Source organism: Salvia hispanica, chromosome 1, assembly GCF_029641045.1.
Source record: "Salvia hispanica isolate PSC_SH4W2 chromosome 1, Shi_PSC_v1, whole genome shotgun sequence".
Taxonomy (NCBI): domain Eukaryota; kingdom Viridiplantae; phylum Streptophyta; class Magnoliopsida; order Lamiales; family Lamiaceae; genus Salvia; species Salvia hispanica.
The window spans coordinates 59,215,373-59,229,568 of NC_142692.1; the positions used below are offsets into that span (position 1 = coordinate 59,215,373).

At 40.0% G+C, this 14,196-nt stretch overlaps 1 non-coding gene across 1 annotated transcript; it reads right to left on the reverse strand.

Moving 5' to 3' along the window:
- Window positions 1-9,452: 9,452 nt before the first annotated feature.
- LOC148934222 (small nucleolar RNA R71) lies at window positions 9,453-9,559 on the reverse strand. The gene has a single exon (XR_016134805.1). It is a non-coding gene; the product is annotated as a small nucleolar RNA R71 (small nucleolar RNA).
- Between the last annotated feature and the right edge of the window lie 4,637 nt (window positions 9,560-14,196).

Below are 14,196 nucleotides of genomic sequence, written 5' to 3' on the forward strand. Positions count from 1 at the left end.
TTTAATTAATGAAGTATAAAATCTGAATTTTTTTATTTATAATAGTTGTAGAAAAATAAAAAATATCACAAATAACATAAGGAAAAATTGATAATATCAATTATGGATAAATTTTAAGATAGGTTTATTAATGTAGTATACTAATATAGGAGTATGACTTTTTTTTTTTTTTTTTTTTTTTTTTTTTTTGTGTGTGTAAAGACATTGAAATAATAAAAGCCAATCACAAATAACATAAGGAAAAATTGATTGTAACATCCATGTCCCAATATATATGTTATTTTGCATAGTTGTATACTTTATAATCATATGCACTTTATTTATAGATATAATATTGAAAAAAAAATATACTAGTCATATATAATCATTAATTATATCTATTAAAACTCACTATGACAAATTAGCTAGCGTGTATATATGCATGAGTATGAATTTTGTTCTTTGACAACAAAGATGTATACGGAAATGTAAATACATGTTGTAAAACTTGAAACTAAATTAATTACTAAAATAAGTTATTTGGATATATTGATACATGTGCGGGTAGACGTAGGAATAAGAATAGTTTCTTATTACCGCCAGCCATATAGAATTATGTGCATGGATAGTTAATTAAATAAAAACATACTTCTGGTTATATACTCCCTCCGTCCCATTGAAGATGACCCACTTTCTTTTTTAGTTTGTCCCAACTAAGATGACCCATTATTTAAAATAGAAATACTTTTATCTCTACTTTATTCCCTTTTTCTTACTTTACTCTCTCCTCTTAACACACAAAATACAACTGCATAAAATTCCGTGCCGCCCAAGAAAGGGGTCATCTTCCTTAGAACGAAGGGAGTATTAGTTAATTAAATAAAAACATACTTCTTGTTATATATTCATATACACGTGTGCATATATCATAAATGCCAGCAATCAAAATTAGATGTGACTAAGGAAAAATAATTAGCGACGTGTACAACTATATATATTAATTTAATTTTGGGAGGATGGAAGCCGACTCATCTATCGGAAGAGGGGGGGAGAGGAAATAAGTAGTATGCTTTATTTTGTTAGATATAGAAAGGTGGTAGAGAGCAAAAAAGGAAGCGAAAAAAAAAGAGAAAAACGAAGGGAAAGAGAGAAATTTGTTCGAAGCGATCAAAGGTTAGGATGATAGTAGACTCCGTATTCTAACAGGTGTGTATAAATCACACTTTTAATTTTGCATGTGTTATATAGTTAATTGCTATATGTTATTTGGAATTATTTTGTGGAATATGATATGAGTATGCGATTGGTGCAATAGATATGTGATTTTACATATGATATTGAAATGATATGAATCATTGGACTAAAGAGGATCTGTGACAGTCTTGCCCTGGGTCTGATATCAATGGCAATGGACCTACGGGTCATATATACAATGAAAATGGACCTACGGGTCATGTACAATGGTAATGGACCTACGGGTCATATATACAATGGCAATGGACCTACGGGTCATATAAATGTATACAATGGCAATGAGACCTTCGGGTCAATTATACAATGGCAATGGACCTTCAGGTCATATATATATATATATATATATGTACAAAGGCAATGGGACCTACGGGTCGTATACAATGGAAATCCCGGGCAGATACCAGGCTTGATTTGTCACAGAATAATAAATTGAACATAGAGGCATATGCTTATGGATATGAAATTGTTTATGATATTTGATCTTTATGTGCGGATATACGATATTTGTAAATAAGTCTAATAAATTATGGATTTTGTAATTATAGTATTTCGATGGTGGAATGACTAATATGTGATTTCTTGACTTTAATTCGTATTTATTTATTATAAATATATACGTCAGAGGGGTTGGAGTGTGACATTGATACTATCAATTATGGATAAATTTTGAAATGGGTTAATTAATGAAGTACTAATATAGGAGTTATTACTTTTTTTTTTTTTGGTGTAAAGACAAATTAAATCATAAAAAAGCCAAAACTGAATTGGTGGGGAATTGAACACGGATCTGGAAGCTGTTAGGCCTAGGAGAAGACCACTTGGGCTGATAAATTAACACATTATTCTAATGAATATAAAATATATATAACGAAATTTGAAATTCTTGGGGGTTCCATGGGTCCCCCAAAGCTCTATATATGTCCGCGCCACTGTAGACATATAGATAGGTTTTGACAGTTCACCATGCAAAATGGCATTAGTCACATCAAAATGAAAAATGCATTTTTCAATTGAAAGAGTAAATGTCAATTTTGATTCTAAACATATGAGCAAAATAGAAATTTGGTCTAAAACATTCACTTTTTGAAAAGCAGGTCCATAACAAATGAAATCCTTGTCGGAGTGGTCCCTTTTTTATGGTTTCGTCAAAAAACTAACGGTCATGCAGTTAGCGTTGACCTTTAGTTTTTTGACGCAACCGTAAAAAAAGGTCTACTTCGTCGACATTTTCCTTTGTTACAGACCTATTTTTCAAAAGTGAATGTTTTGGACTAAATTTGTATTTTGGTCATACATTTAGTATCAAAATTGACCTTTACTCATCATGAAATTGCGGTTTCTCTGAAATATGGTTTGATCATACCCAATGACGAGACCCTTGAAATCGCACTGCAAAAGGAGAATGTTCGGGGGAAGACCCTTTAAATTGCACCATAAAAATATTGGGGCAAAGTGGTCGGAGGCTGATTTATGGAGTTTTTCGATGGTACCCGTGAACCGGCGGTTGGATCATATGTCATACTCTAGGAAAGAGTTCGCTGAATGTGAATGTCAATTAAATATGCGAATGTAATAAACAGCTCTGGATATGTTTTGTGTATAAAAAAATGGATGACACCGTTTGTGTGTTTGTGTCTGTTAATTGCTTTGTTTTCTTTTCGATTCTTATTAATGGATTTGTTCATTTTGGAGTCTATCGAACATTGGAAATGGAGCAAGTTCATAAGCAGGAAGAACTGTTGATTGGTTTTTTCAATCTTGTTATATGTCGTGTTTAGTCGATAATTTCTGTATAAGGTGGTGAGATCAATGGGATGTATCTGACATAGTTAATAAGGTCGTCGCCTGAGTTAGAAAACAGTGATGATGTGCGGTTGTCGCTTCCAATGGATGGCGTGCGGAGGCTCAAATCTAGTAAATATCTTAGCTCTTTACCTTAGGTTTTCTGATGGCTGTTCCCATCATTGGTAGGCATGAAATCTGAATCCGGTAGAAAGGACAACAGAAAGCGGATAGGACAAACAATGGCTATGATATGATTTGGCGCACAAACGAATGCGAGAGTTTGTTTGATAAATCGTGAACAATTTTATGCCACGAGAGTTATTAATTGGATGGAAAAAGAGTTGAAAAAAACAAAGACTATAGAATAATCGCTACCAAACTGAACAAAAAACATCAAACATGTACCCTTTAATTTTTAATCAGAGGGTTTTAGGATTCACAATAATAATTGTGTCATGTATTTAATTTTGGTTAAAGTTTCAATATATTTTGCCACATTAGTGTGTCTGATGTATTCAATAATTATGTCATGGTCAGTTTAATCTAGTTCCCATAAAAGTCTGGATGATACAGGAACAACATGTACACAAGCTCATAGTATAAATACAACAATCTACATAAGCATGAACCTAATTAAAAAGATAAATTTGTTTTGATTTGCATAGGATTGCCTCTAGGCATCACCCATGGCCATGTGTTCCAGACGGCAAAGAAGCATGGCACACATTGAAATCCAGGCTCGTCGTACGCATCACAATCAAATAAGTCACATCTCATTTTATTTGTTATGATTTGAAATCTAAGAGGATGATCATGATTACTAGGAATCACATACTGCATTGTCCCAAATTTGATATTTTTGTACTCACCCGACGTAGCATCAAAGCATTTAGGATGAAAGGATTGATCGCAGTCTCGGCAATGATACATCCAGCTTCTACTTTTTGGCAACAAACAAAACAAAACGATCCGTGTGGGTTTACTTTAACACTACTCACATTGGAAAAGATATTGCTCTCATAGTCCTATGTATACATTGATTAACAAAAACTTGAAAATCTAGCTAACAATATAATTGACTACTCCCTCCGTCCCACAAAAGATGTCACACTTGTGGGATGACACGAAATTTTAGGAGGTTTTGTTTTGTGTGTTAAGAGAACTTTTTCCAAAAAGGAAAATGTGACATCTTTTGTGCGACAAACTAAAAAGGAAAGTGTGACATCTTTTGTGGGACGGAGGGAGTGCTATGATTGCGTGAAAAAATAAACGGTGGAACTACATTTGATATGTTTAATGGTTTGAATATGAAACGAAAAATAATGTCTAGGACCAGAAGCCATCACGCATAATGTGCAGGATCAAGTAGGTTTTTATTGCAAATGTACGGAACAATATTGGACTTCAAAACACTATTGACGGTTATTTTTTTTCTGAAACTGTTAAATTTGAACTAAAACATAGTACTACTACTATTGTTTAGGACTAGAAACAAACACAAACAACCAAAACGTTTTTTTTCCGAAACCGTTAAAGTTCTAATGGTTATTAGTTTACAAAAACTAAAGAATTCTCAAGTTGTCACTGATACTCCCTCCGTCCCTCTGTAGCTGAGTCGTATTCTTTTTTGGGTTGTTCATACACAATTAATGTGCAATAATAAAATAAAGCAAGATAATATTTTGAATCTTTGCTTTTGTTAATTTATTTTATAAGATTCATATAGTTCTTGATTTATTTTATTGTTAAACTGACACATTAATTATATGAATATTATATTTTATGTTAAATAATAGAAATAGTTAATAATAATAATATGATAATCTAAAAACAACTATTAGTATTTTATTACATTAATCCTTTTTTTTTGGTAAAATGTATCATGTAAAAACTTTATAAACAAAATACGACAATGATTATTGTATGAAATAGCAATTAAACTGACAGGAGTTAGGATGGTCGCTACCAAGGTGGTAATCCAGTTAGCGGATAGAACTTGCATCTGTCATGAGGGTGTGTTAGAATATGTCATAATTAAGGTGCATGATTTTCTATATCCTGTTGATTTCTATGTTATCAAAATGAATGATAATGAGTCTGCTGAGTCCAGTGGCGTGCTTATAGGGAGACCATTCTTACGCACTGCTAAGACCATTATCGATGTCTTTGATGGAACGATTTGCCTGGACTATAATGGGGAAAAATATACATTTAGCATAGATGAGGGAATGAAAAGGCCACTAGATGTTGAAAATTTGTATGCTATAGATGTTATTAACCCCTTGGTCCAAGAATATCTTGAGACTGAATTGATACAAGAACAAATTGACAACTCAGAGTTGAGCCATTTAATCGACCGAGAAGTTGTAGGGTGGTGTGCAGCAATGAACACAATGGAATTGACATATGAGGAACTAGCAGAAGCCATCATGAAGTTTTGTGAAAATCACAAGTCAGCTAGATCAAGGGGATCAACCCATGTGGCCAGTTTGGTAAATTCTCCTGGGACTGGGAAGGAGACATTACCTGATGTTGCAGAAAAAAATCCCTTGCCCCAGGAGACGACTGACACAAAGAAGGAACTGAAGACACTCCCACCAGGTCTCAAGTATGCTTACTTGGAAGAGAATGAGACATTCCCAGTGATAGTCAACAGTAACTTGACCGAGGAGCAGGAGAAGGAATTATTGGAAGTAATCAAGCGGATCAAGAAAGCAATAGGATGGACCCTCTCCGATTTAGTAGGAATCAGCCATGATCTCTGCATGCACCACATCCGGTTAGAGGAGGGTGTGAAGGCTCACTGAGACGCACAACGGAAGCTGAATCCGAACATGCGGGAGGAAGTTTTGAAGGAGGTGTTGAAATTGCTCTATTTAGGGATCATCTACTCCATCCCGGATAGCGAGTGGGTCAGTCCTGTCCATATGGTGCCCAAAAAGTCAGGAATACATGTTGTCAAGAATGAAAAGAACGAGTTGGTGCCCACTAGGCTGGTGACTGGATGGAGGATGTGCATCGACTATAGAAAGCTGAATGAGGCCACGAAGAAGGATCACTTTCCCCTACCTTTCATTGACCAAATGTTAGAAAGGTTAGCTGGCAAACAGTATTTTTGTTTCCTTGATGGATACAGTGGCTATTTCCAGATCTACGTAAACCCAGAGGATCAGGGGAAGACCACATTCACGTGCCCATTCGGTACGTATGCATACCGAAGAATGCCGTTTGGGTTGTATAACGCACCAGGAACGTTCCAGCGGTGTATGATGAGTATTTTTTCGGATTTGCTTGAGGTGCATTGAGATATTCATGGATGCTTTTACCGTATATGGGAATTCATTCGACACTTGCTTGACCAGCCTTGACCTAATATTGAAAAGATGCCAGGAGAAGCACCTGGTTTTGAATTTCGAAAAATGCCACTTCATGGTATCTGAAGGTATTGTCCTTGGGCACGTGGTTTCTAAAAGAGGGATACAGGTGGACAAGGTAAAGGTGGATGTGATATCGAAGTTACCTTACCCCACAAACAAAAAAGAGGTTAGAGGTTTCCTGGGTCACGCGAGATTTTATAGGAGGTTTATTAGGGATTTCGCAAAAATCGCACAACCGCTCACCCATCTGTTGCACAACGATGTGAAATTCGTTTTTGACGAAGGATGCAAGAAGGCTTTTCAATTGCTTAAGGACAAACTCGTGTCAGCACCAATAATCAGGGCGCCAGGCTGGAATCACCCGTTTGAGATAATGTGCGACGCCAGTGACTTTGCTGTAGGAGCTGTCCTAGGTCAAAAGTTAGATGGGAAAAGTTATGTGATCTTTTATGCATCCAAGACTCTAAATCAAGCTCAGAAGAACTATGATACCACGAAGAAGGAAATGTTGGCTGCCGTGTACTCGTTCGAGAAGTTCCGACCCTATCTGCTTGGGTTGAGGGTTATTGTTTTCACAGATCACGCAGCGATAAAGTACTTACTGGCAAAGAAGGAGTCCAAGCCAAGGTTAATCCGTTGGGTGTTGCTTTCAGCGTTCCGCGAGTTCCTAGACCTTGTGACCTAGTGGATTCTCTGGACCCAGGAAGCTTGATATTCCTTATTGTGCACGCAGTTTAAAAATATCTCAGTATCACACAAGATCAAGAAAATTAAGGGCTGATATTCAACATATGATTTTTGAAATTGTCCCAGATTTTACTTCATTATAAGAATGAATTAGTTCACTATAATAAGGCGGGGGCAAAATAGTCATTTACAATAGTTAGGGTTAAAATCAATTACACTCATTTTGCAAAATGCATCGTTTCGCCATAACCTACCGCGCTTCTTCTTCTCTACTCTCTTCTCTCAATGGAAACCTAGGGTTCCGTCGTTTCCTCTGTCTTCGTTGGTCATTTCAGCCGCTTCTCTCACTTCCCGCTAAGTTTCAACATCTAGTCATCATTACACCGATAGCGCTGGGCCATGGATGTTTGCGGCGAAGGGTCTCACCGAAGTGGCGTTGGGAGAGAGATCGGTGGTGGTGTAGTCATCGTTGTTTTCGGTTGGGATCGTATAACCATTAGCAATGACTGTCAGCTCTCTCTCCCTCTATACTTACTACATTATTTGGATAAAAGTATATATGTTTATGTCTCTATTGCAATTGTGCTTCAAACTATATCTATATTTGTACTAAAATTGTGAATTACGGGAGTGGGAAAAAAAAATACACATTTACACACACTAATCTTATTCTTATGTGATACGCTCGGATTTTGCACTGTTTTAAGGCCATTATTTGGTCCGTTTTTACTATCAATATCACTCTACATGTCCATTATTTGCATATTTTATACATTTTGGTATTTTGACGTGTTTTGTGAAAAATGTGCATATTTGAGCCGAAAAGGGGAGTAAAAACGCATAGTATGGAAATCTGGAGTCAGACGGCGACCAGCGACCGCCGCGAAGTTGTACGGCGACCGCCGGCGCCCGGCGGTCAGAGCCATGTGGCGGTCCGCCTCGGAAATTTACGCTAGGAGAAGAGTCTCGCCCGGCGACCGCCGGAGGACATGTGGCGGTCCGCTAACGAAGGGTCAGAGTCTCTGGACTCCAACGCAGCGACCGCCGGCCAAGGTGCGGCGGCCCGCCGGAGAAAGGCGGCGAATCCGACCAGCCCTAGATTTGCTCCAAGACTTACCAAATTTTGAAGATCTTTTCCTTCTATGATGAGGAATAATTTTCCCCTATAAATAGGACCTCAAGCTTCATCAAAAGAAAGAGAACACATTCATAGAGAGTGAGGACTTTTCAAGGGTCTTAGGAGCTTTTTGGAGTTACGTATTAGGATTGACAACCCTAATGTTAGTAATTAATGTTTGTATCGCATGAGCATAAGCTAGTGACTCGTCCTTTCAAAGTATTAACTGTGCTAGGGTATTGTAGTTTGGAATTTGTATAACCATAAAAGTGAAAGCACATCCCTGGAATTCCCTTATCTCTATACTTTTCTCTCTGTGATTTGCTTGCATTTAGTTGTTTACTGCTTTTAATATTTTCTGTTTTCAAAAATTTTCAAAAAAAAATTCTTGTTTCTCCAGATAGTAATTGAGTTCTAGTAGGAGATAGACACTTTGTGTACGTCTTCCCCGTGTTCGATATCCGGTACTAACCTTTTGCTATACTATACCTACTCTGTATACTTGCAGGTATTTATAGTGCAAATAAAAAGTGCATCAAGTTTTTGGCGCCGTTGCCGGGGAAGACAATTCACTTTGGAGTGATATCTTCAAACGGATAATTATTACTACTTTGGATTTTTATTGCTTTCTGTTTTAATTTTTTTTAGTTTAATTTGTTTTTGTTTTCGAGTCTTGCAGGTTTTGTATGCGAACGCGTTCTAGGAAGTACATCTTAGAGCCGCTTGATTTAGAACTTGAAAGAACTCGTAGAATAATAAAAAGTGAAAAAGGATCAGGAACAATGGGTGACCGAACAGATATTGAGAAGCTGCAGGAGATGGTGAAGTTGCTGATGGATGAGAGAGATGCGGAAAGAGCAGCCCGAGAAGCCATGGAAAAGAAAAACAGAGAAACATTACCTGTGATGAACATGTTCAATCATGGGAATATGATCACTTTTCCTGACGGTCCTCGTATTGATGCTAACAATTTTGAGTTACGCATGCCCCTTATCCAAAGGGTCGAGCAAACTCCTTTTGCAGGTAGGGCGACTGAAGACGCTAACCGCCATCTCTCCAAATTCGTGGAAATCGCAAACACTTTGAAATTAAATGGTGTCGACGACGATGCCATACAGGTAAGACTTTTTCCATTCTCATTGATTGATTCTGCTAAGGAGTGGTTTGAGTGTATGCCACCAGAAAAGGTCTCCACATGGAAGGACATCGTAGCTACCTTCCTCGACAAATACTACCCGCCAGGCACTATTTTGAAGCTCAAGAGTGAGATCTTTCAGTTTATACAAGGCCATGACGAGCCCCTCTATGAGGCATTTGCTCGTTTCAAAGCTCTTCTTCGAAAGTGCCCAAACCATGGTTTTTCCATAGACCATCAGGTAGGAATCCTCTATAATGGATTTAATGAAAAAATATGTGCTATGCTTGATTCAGGGGCAAATGGAGGATTTCTAAGAAAGACAGGAGAGGATGCCATGGCGGTGATCGAGGAGTTCGCCACCAACAGTCGGGGGTGGTCGAAGGAAAGGCATGCCACGAGAAGAGTAGCAGCCATAGAAGAGGCCGAAGAAAGTTCTTTTGCTAAGGAGCTAGCAGAACTTAGAGTCAGGATTGATCAAATGGACGTCTCGAGGAAGGAAGATCCAATTCCGGCAACTTCCATAGTGGCGGTCACGGCACCCGAAACTGCCGTGTCAACTGTGGAAGAAATCAACTACGTGCAAGGAGGCGGTCCCAGAAATTACAATAACAATTATCGCCCTAATCAGGGGGGCGGTAATTTCAATAATTATAATGGGAACCGTCCGCACCCAAATCTTTCTTATTCTAACAATAATTACTTGCAACCCCCTGCAGGATTTAATGTTAGCAAAGGAGGAGTGGTTGAGCCGATGAAGAAGGAAGACAAGTATGATCAAGGAATCACGAAGATTTTGGAAGTAATTACGCAAGATAGGAAGATTAATGACACCAAGATCGGAGTGGTCGAAGCAAGGATAAACAACCTCGAGCAAGGAATGAACACGATCTCGGCAGCTATAACCAACATTACCACTCAAATGGAGCAAATTCAGAAGAAGTTAGATGAGGATAGAGCAAAGGCAGCAGCAAGAGTGGATGATATTAACAAGAAGTGGGTGGCGAAGCAGAAATCTGGGGACTGCCCAGTCGCCGGCGGACCGCCGCACACCCCGCAGCGGCCCGCCACTGAGACGGCAGAGTCAACCACGCAGAAGGGGCTTGTTCGGAACAATGGAATTGTGCTCCCTTTCCAACCAAGGAGGAAGTTTAAACTCGAGGAGCAATTCAAATATTTTTTTAATATGTTTTGCAAAGTTCATACTAATATTCCCTTGGTCGAATCATTGCAGGAAATTCCAAAATATGCAAAACTTTTGAGAGAAGCGGTGATGAGAAAGAGGAAGCCGACCAAAGCCGACCTTAAGCTACCGCATAATTGTAGCGAAATCATCCAAAAAGAGAGGGCAGTAAAGCAAAGGGATCCGGGCCAGTTCATTATAAGATGCCGGATTGGAGAAGGGAAAGTTGACAAAGCACTGTGCGACTTAGGATCGTCCATCAATCTCATGCCACTGAAGTACTACGAAAAGCTTAACATCGGGCCACTCAAATCTTCAGACGTAACACTCAGGTTGGCCGATAACTCGTCCATCAAGACTGTAGGTATGATTGAGGATGTCCTAGTTAAAGTTGATGATTTTATTTTTCCCGCCGACTTTATTGTGCTTGACATGAAAGTAGACAAGAACGTCCCTCTAATCTTAGGGAGAGATTTTCTTGCCACTTGCAAAGCTTTGATTGATGTAGGCCGTGGCGAGATCACAATCAGTGATAATCATAGCCAATCCACCTATAAGATTGAGAGCGAGATGCTAAAATTTGAGGAGGCAAAGCGGGCAAAAATGGAACAACAGTGCAGAGCAGTCATGGCTACCGACTTGACCAAGTCCAAAGATCCCTTTGAAGCGGAGGATCCTTCTACCTCCACTATATACATTGTCAAAGAGGTAAGACATTCTTCTAAAAAGGGTGATGCTAATTCTTCTACATCTGCTCCACAGAAGAAGAAACAGAAGGGAAAGAAAACACCCAAAGAGGACCCCGAGATATACGTCATCAAAACCAAAGAGGGGAAGTACAAGTGGTGGAAGAAGCTAGGGACCAAGTTGCTCCCTATGCCAATTTTCAACACTCAAGTTTTTGATCCGCCCAACTAGTGGGCCACTTCAAGTCGAGCTAACGACTTTAAACAAAAGCGCTTATTGGGAGGCAACCCAATTTTCTTTTACTTATTTTTTTTCTCGTTTTATTTATTTATTTATTTATGTTCTGTTTAAAAAAAATAATAATAAAAAAAAAAAAAAAAAAAAATATACGGGTGGCGGTCGCCGCACTTAAAGCACGACGGTCGCCACACGTGTGTTAACATGTGCAGGAAGGATCGGGCCTAGGGCAGGCTTAGGGCGGGCCAGAGTAACCGTTGCACGGGCCGCGGCGGCCCGCCAGGATTGCTGTTTATGAAGGCCCGTGTGGCGGCCTGCCACGAGAGACGCGGCTGTCGCCACACGCAGTCCAGAGACGGGATTGCTCCATAAAAGGTATGTTTTCCATTCCTTTTTCCCATTCCTTCTCAAATTCTTTCCTTGCACACAACCCCCACCCATATAAATCACCAAATTCACACACCCACACTATCATTCTCTCAATTCTCTCCAAGTTTAGAGCTCTTCTTCTACAAATTCTCTCCACAAAAAGGTATGAATCCTAACTCAATTTCTGAGTTTTGCTTTACTTCTTCCATGGATTGTGCTTTATTTTGGGTGAATTGTTCGGTAGAATCTCTTAATTGCTCCCACATAGCCTTTTGCTCTTCCGTGGCAAGGCTAATGCCATAGTTCTTCGCATTCTCCGGTTTCCCTTTTGATCCCATTATCCTACAAAAGAAATTACACTCTTAAAAGAGCACCAACAAGTAGGAGATCAAAAGTTCCCCCAAACTTGCTTTAAACAAGTAAAAATCAAGAGATAAGAACTTATATGCAAGCTTGGGTAAAATAGCATGGGGGATGAATTCACGTTGGGGGATGATTTGTTGTGTCCTAATTTTGTTGATTTTGCTTAACATGTTATTATGCTAAAAATTAGGATGCTATTTTACCCAAGCTTGCATATAAGTTCTTATCTCTTGATTTTTACTTGGTTGAATGCAAGTTTGGGGGAACTTTTGATCTCCTACTTGTTGGTGCTCTTTTAAGAGTGTAATTTCTTTTGTAGGATAATGGGATCAAAAGGGAAACCGGAGAATGCGAGGAACTATGGCATTAGCCTTGCCACGGAAGAGCAAAAGGCTATGTGGAAGAAAGTGTCGGCCCGAGAAACGGCACCTTCTAGATATCCCCACGATTACCCTCTCCAAACTTTGGGGATCATGGAGGATTTTTGGAAGTTGTGCGACGTGGGTGATGGGAATGGCCTCGTCTACATGTTCCAAAGGAAGTGGCCATCGTTTCGAAAGTATACTCTCGAGTTCCTCAGCTCGCTAAAGGTCACTAAGGATCGCCGCCAAAATATTCCACTTAGCATCGATTTCCGCCTTGGGAACCGTTGGCACTCGCTCACCATGGAAGAGCTTAGTGGGACCTTCCATTGCTTCGACCCCAACCCCGAAGAGGACAATGAATATGAATTTTCCGAGGTTTGGGGGGCGATGACGAATGAGCAAGAGCATGCAGCGGGCTATGCCAAGTCTTCATCGATTCGCAACCCCGTCTTGAGGTACCTCCATCGTGCTATGACTCAGCTTATGTTTGCTCGTATCGATGGGGGAAGTGTCTCCCAAACGGAGCTCAACGTGATGTGGTGCCTACTCAACAAGAAGGGAATCGATTATGGGACCCTTTTTACTCACTATGTGGATAGGATCACGAAGAAAGACGGGGGCGTCATTTGTTGTGGGGGATTGATTACGGCAATTGGCGAACATTTGGAGGTCTCTTTTGCCGGTATGACGGAGGATGGTGGAGAAAGGTTTATCACCTATGAGGTGCTATTTTCGGTGGGGCTTTTGAAGACCGATTATTGGGGTCAAGGGTATTTTATGCAAGTAGCGGGGGATCACTTTCCCGTTCCACTCCCGCAATTGACCAAGGTCGATGTTTGGGCGAACCAAGCCAATTGGAAGCTCGACACACCCGCCCACCGGAGAGCTATCGAGGCTAACCCCGTCAATGGGGAATTTAGAAAGCGAAAGATTCCCTCTCGCATTCCTCAATTTGAGCCCGATGAGGATTCCGCGTTTGATGCCGTTGATAACTATGAAGAGGGCGCGGAGCATTCACAAGCTCAAGGGAGTGAAGCACCGCCACCACCGCCACCCCAACCACGACGAGAAGAGGAAGAAGAAGAAGGGGAAGTGGAAGGACATCGCCACCGGACAAGAACGAACCGCCGCCGCGGGAGGCCAAATCCGGGAGAGGAGTTTCAAGCCACAACCTCCGCCCAATTAGGAGAAATTTTCTCCTATATGCAAAACATGTCCAACACTTGGGACAATCGATGGGCGGAGCAACAAGCGGAGAATGCCTACAACCGCCAAGGGTGGACGGCTCAAGGCGATTGAAGCACGACGGAGCAAGAATTTTGGGAGCAACAACGTTTGGAAGACGTTCATCGGCGTCAACAATATGAAGAGCTCCGAAGGATGGCCGCCGAAGCTAGAGAGGAACGAGAGACAATGAGGAGTGATATCACGTACCTCGTTGGAGCTTTCGAGGATCTTAGCGCCCGTTTCCCTCCACCTCCTCAAGATTGAAGAAGTCAAGCTCGATGACTTTAAATGAGCGTTTGTACCATGTTTTTGGATATTTTTGAGACAATTTATTTCCTTGTTTTAACAATTTTTGCTTTAATTTTAAGTATTTTTGGTTTTGGTTTAATTTTGTGCTTTGCAAAAATTTTCGCAGGATCTGACCTCTCCGT